Raw genomic sequence first — 6146 nt, 5'->3', positions numbered from 1 at the left:
ATATATATCGTTCTATATTTAAGAGATATGGAATTATGTACATTATTTACATTTGACGGATATTTGTCCTCATCTTGTTTGTTGTTAACAAATTTCAGCCTTCATCAGGTGTCTTGGGGAAATTTCAAACCTGGGTTCTCATTCCTAACAACAAAATAACTTAGGAATGAGAACCCAGGTTTGAAATTTTGTTGTTGTTGTTGTTATTCAGGTCACTGCTTGGAATCAAGCTCAGAATCTTGGGGTTAGCAGCCTGCACTCTTAACCACTACCTTAATACCGGTTCCCATGTGCTGTTCATATCTGCACTCGGTCTGCTTAGGAGGTTATTGTGTCCTAGCATATGTGCTGCTTCTTTTAGTTTTCATATTTTCCAGTGGTGTTCTCTGTCTATTATTTTAACTTCATCCCACAGGGGGGAGGTGGTCTCCATTTTTCCATACATGATCACCTATACCCGATTTATCAATATCTTCCCGTGTCACAGCTTTGCGATGTTCCTCTACCCTTATTTTGAGGAAGAGGCATGTTTCACCGTTGTATAACCTACTACATCTGCATGGGATGGAGTACACGCAGTTCTTAGTCATATTCTCTTCTATTGGTGGTTTTACCCGAAGGAGATATTTGCAAAATGTTGTATTACTCCTGAATACTGTCCTGATGTCACATAGGTCGCATATCTTTTGTATCTTTTCGGAGAGGCCTTTCACATAGGGTAGACAGATTGTGGACAGTTTATTGGTTTCATCCTCTCTTTTCTTCATAACTGGAGTGGAGAGTGTGTTTTGGGGGTTAGTTGTTGCTTTAGCTTGATCATTTCTTCGTGGTGGGTATCACGATCGCTACTTATATTCTTTGCTCAATGTTTTAGGCACTGAGCAATGCCTCTCTTTGCACTGTATGGATGGTGGGAATTGATGTTGAGGTATTGCCCAGTGAAGGTCAGCTTGCGGTATTAATATTGTCCTCGGTCAAAGGATTGTGGACTAGCTAAGGTAAAAGTAACTTCATGCATTTTTAAAGGAGTGAATCAATCAAAATATGGATTTTTACCTGGTATTCAGACAAGCATTAAATGATTTCTTACCAGTATGATATAATGTTTTACACCAGGTGGCACCACCCCCCACACACGCACACACACACTAATACAGTTTTATTTATCATTGGAGAAAATGAATCATAATTTTAAAGCTTTTTTGGTAACACCTTGTCTCACAAGCTGTTGCCATTTAAACAATGCAATCACATTCTCTGTATATTTTCTCTTTCCTGATAAAACATTTACACTCTGATTTTGCATTGGGTACATTTCTTTGTAAATGTTGTCTCTTGCCTTCAGTTTACTTTAAACTCATTTAATTCAGTTCTTCTTATTCAATATCTTCGTTTTCAAAGTTGGGGCATCAATCATTATATTATTTTCTGTTATGGTAGCACTTAATTACTTAAAAGTTTTATCATTGCTTATATGCATTAAAAGACCCCCACCCTTCGGTCATGTGATGCCCATGGGATTGCTTGGCTCCAAATGTAAAAGACTTTTCCATCTTTCCCAAGCGTTAAACTGGTACACCTGCTTGTTGTTCCTACACCATCCTTCGTCTTTCGTTTTTCTGTAAATTTAAACTATATATATAGATAGATAGATAGATAGAGAGGGGGGGGGGAGATGATGATAATTTTGATTATGATGATAGCTGTCCATTCAGGACCAATGAAGACCATGACTGACCACTAAGAACATTGTGCATTCAGACAAAATTCTACTTTACATTTGTGGCTTCACTGGTAATTAACGAGCCTGGCTCTTGATAAACACACATGTCCACAGATACTGCAGACACATCCCCCCCTCACATCCACTACAAGGGTGGTCTGTTTTCAAGCAGCTCAATTCAGTCCAGCATGAAAAATATTGGCTATAATGATATTTCTGCTTCAGCAACTCAGTGCTGAATCTGTTTGAAATGTAATGGGAAATATAGGTCAGTTTCAAAACATTGATGTCCAGGTTAGAAAAGTAAAGTTTCAAGGGGATAACGGTCATTTCTTTTGATTTTGAGTTAGAAGCAAATAGAAAATAACACTTCCTGACCAAAGACAAACAAATAAAAAAAAAGAAAAAGAAATTTTGTTACTCAATGTAGCATACTTTAAAAGTAGATTGCAACATTTGTTTCCGCACCATACATCAGCTTTAAGTCGCTGATTTTATATTCAAAGTCCATTATACAAGATCATTTTTTATAATTATGATAATGTTGAATACTTTTCAGCAAGACTGTTTGAATGTTTCGTTGGGTGGAGCACAATGAATTTATATTGGGTTTTTCTAAATGCTCTGGGTATAACAATATACATTTTTTTCAATCAAATAATCAGTTTGTGAGGGATGTATGCATAAGCATACAAATAATATTACAATACGAGCACCAACAACATCAACAATAACAGAGTCAAGGTTGCCTTTGACGTCCTCAGAGCATTAACAAAAGAAGAAACAAGCAGAAAGAAAAGAGATTCTAGATAGTTTCAGAGCGAGAGGGAAGGAGAGAGGGGAGAAAGAGGGAAAGGGAGTGAGAGAAAAGGAGAGAGAGAAAGAGACTGACCAATAAAATACAATATACACGATAATGTGGCTTACATGAGTCAAACAATATGATTATACAAGCATGGCTGTCTGGTTAAGAAGGCTGCTTCACAACCACATGGTTTCAGGCTTAATCCCACCATGTAGCACTTTGCACAACTGTTTTGTACTATAACAACCCCAGGATTCCCAATGCCTTGTGGGTGATTTTGGGGCACAGAAACTGAGTGGAAGCTTGTTGTGCATAGACATTTTCTATATAGGAAAGATGTGGGATGAAGGGATGAGACAGGCTCTTCAGACATTGGGCCTCACTGAGGAAATGAGAAGGGACCAGGAGGAGTTGTGGTGATTTGCTGCACTTGAGAAGATGCATCAAGCCAAGTAAAACCACTGCCATCCATACATACAGGCTTGTCCTTTACAGGTGCCAGTGCCACATGAAATACACTCGTGCCACTGCTGCGTAAATGCACCTGAGTCGGTGGCACGTAAAAAGCACCCAGCACACTTTGTAAAATGGTTGGCATTAATGGAGTACTCTGTTCTCATTCTTAAGGTAACAACATCAGCAGAAAATAATACCTTAGGATGGGAACAGTGTACTTATATACATATCCCCTCTCTCTCTCCCTCTATATATATAGATATATATATATATATATAAATATATATATATATATGTGTGTGTGTGTGTGTGTGTGTGTGTGTGTGTGTGTGTGTGTGTATATATGTGTATAGAGAGAGATTATGAGAGGTAATGATGTCAATAAGACCCGAAGATGTCAGGTAATGCTGAGTAAGTGCTATGGATAGACCATAGTTAAGCTCCAGGTTCGGTGATTATGCGAATAAGGAGTCCAACATAGGACATATGTTAGCATGTGTATATATAAAAAAATTTTTTTTTCATAATGAGATAAAAATCCAAGGGTGTGAAAGATTTTAGAACACTTCTAAATAGGTCTTACAGCTGTTTCCAAGATATTTTAAATATCCCGGAAACAGCTGTAAGACCTTCTATTTATAAATGTTCTAAAATCTTTCACACCCTTGGATTTTTATCTCATTATGAAAAAAATCTTTATATATATATATATATATATATATATATACACACACACACACACACACACACATACATACACACACACACACACACACACACACATACATACATACATATATAGAAATATATAATAAAGTTTCTTTGTTTATTGTATGGGCGCTATTCAGAGGTCTCAGATAAAGGTATAAAAAAATGTTAAATAGAATTTCAGATAGGTTCAACAATTTATTTATACATATATCCTGCCATAGATCGGTGCACATTAGTCGTTAAAATATACCAATGTATCGGTCGTTAAAATATACCAATGTATCGGTCGTTAAAATATTAAAATATATTTAAAATTCATGAATACACAAGTATATAAAAATCTAATATACATAAATAAATTGATGAGTGTAAATAGGTTAGAATGATGTTGTAAAAATCATTAAGAATAAAAGTATGCCCTTACAAAAAGGTGAATAAAATAAAAGTCTTCCAAAGAGCGAATAAAAGAACATCGTAGCATTGAAGCTGGAATATTTTCAAAAAACATATCTAAATAATCCGAGAGAATAAGTAATGTTGTTAAGGTAAGAAAGATGTTGATGGTAATCCTCTTACGGCCGTTTCAGGGGTACAGTAATCCATAGATTTTTAAGGGTGTTTTCATTCCGAAAATGGGATACTGCTTCCTTCATCAGAGAGTATCTTATTCAGGATTTCACATTCCGTGCTATATATACCAGAGTAAGCACATAAATGTGAAACAAGGTGGGGAAAAATAGCACTCGAATACCAGAGGTAGAGTAATATGCTTGATTATTAAAGTTGCAAAAAACATCACACAACTGTCCAATTAATGAGAATGGAGAACACTGAGTAGCAGATTTCTGTGATGGTTTTGCAACTTTTATAATAAAGTATATATAGGTGTAGGAGTGGCTGTGTGGTAAGTAGCTTGCTTACCAACCACATGGTTCCGGGTTCAGTCCCACTGCGTGGCACCTTGGGCAAGTGTCTTCTACTATAGCCTCGGGCCGACCAAAGACTTGTGAGTGGACTTGGTGGACGGAAGCTGAAAGAAGCCCATCGTATATATTTTTAATAATTTATTTGTTTCAGCCAAGTGGCTGTGGTCATACTGGAGCACCAGTGTGTGTGTATATGTCTGTGTGTCTGTGTTTGTTCCTCCACTATCGCTTGACAACCGATGCTGGTGTGTTTACGTCCCTGTAACTTAGCGGTTCGGCAAAAGAGACCAATAGAATAAGTACTAGACTTACAAAGAATAAGTCCTGGGGTCGATTTGCTCGACAAAAGGCAGTGCTCCAGCATGGCCGCAGTCAAATGACTGAAACAAGTAAAAGAATAAAGAGTAAAGAGTATAGATATAGATACATCCATCCATCCATTTATACATACATACAAATATACACACATGCATATATGTATATAAGTATGTATGCACATGCATGTCTGTGTTTGCCCCTCCCAGGACAATGGACAACGTTGGTTTGTTTACATCCCTGCTACTTAGCAGTTTAGTTAAAGAAACTGATAAAATAAATACCATAATTAAAAAATAAATGTACTGGCTTTGGTTTGTTCCTTTAAACTTTGAAAGTAGTGGCCAAGCATGGCCACAATCCAATGATAAAAACAAACGAGCATTCTATTTTTAATTAAAATAATTATTTTCGAGGTTGTCTCCCCTGCCTTTCTTTTCTAGAATTATTAATTAAACTAATTATTATTTTTTTCTCTCCTCACCCCATACGTAATTAGAATTAATTAGGATTTATTTGCTCTTTCCGTTTAGTCTATTTGCTGTACCAACCTAACTAATAAAGAAACATTATACTGCAGAATGGTTAATAAACAGGTTTTTTTTTTTATTATTATTTTGATGATTTCTTTTTACGACTTATTTTTCTATTATTGTCCAAATACTTTTTGTAAACTGTGATGTTTTGCAATTTTATTATCAAATACAGATTTTTTTTCTAAAAATATTTTCCCGATACAGCTATCGTGATTTTAGTGCTTAAAATTGTATAAATATTCCCGAGTGGCGATGAAATTACAGACCGTGGGTTATACATTGAAAATTTTCGTAAGTGCGGTATTCCGTAACGAAAGTTTTAATAACGTTGGGCGAAATAACGGACCAGAGAGACTAAGTTAGCAGGACCGTATATATACATACATATATACATATACATATATATATATATATATATATATATACGCACACACACACACACGCACTATAAATACGAAATTTTCGAAAACAAAACAGAAAGAAGACAGAAGAACAAAAAGAAAAAGGAAATTAAATGCAAAGTGTCCGTAATAATAGAAAAAAACCCGAAAGAATTAAAAGAATCCGAAAACGTGACAAGTTCTTCTAATTCTGCTATTCTGCTATTCCTTTCTTTGAGAGAATATAATAGAGAATGTAGGTTCGACAAAAACGAATAGTCAATGATAGATCAG

The sequence above is a fragment of the Octopus bimaculoides genome, chromosome 25 (genome assembly GCF_001194135.2).
Source record: "Octopus bimaculoides isolate UCB-OBI-ISO-001 chromosome 25, ASM119413v2, whole genome shotgun sequence".
Lineage (NCBI taxonomy): Eukaryota > Metazoa > Mollusca > Cephalopoda > Octopoda > Octopodidae > Octopus > Octopus bimaculoides.
Note: the sequence above shows the minus strand (reverse complement) of the source record.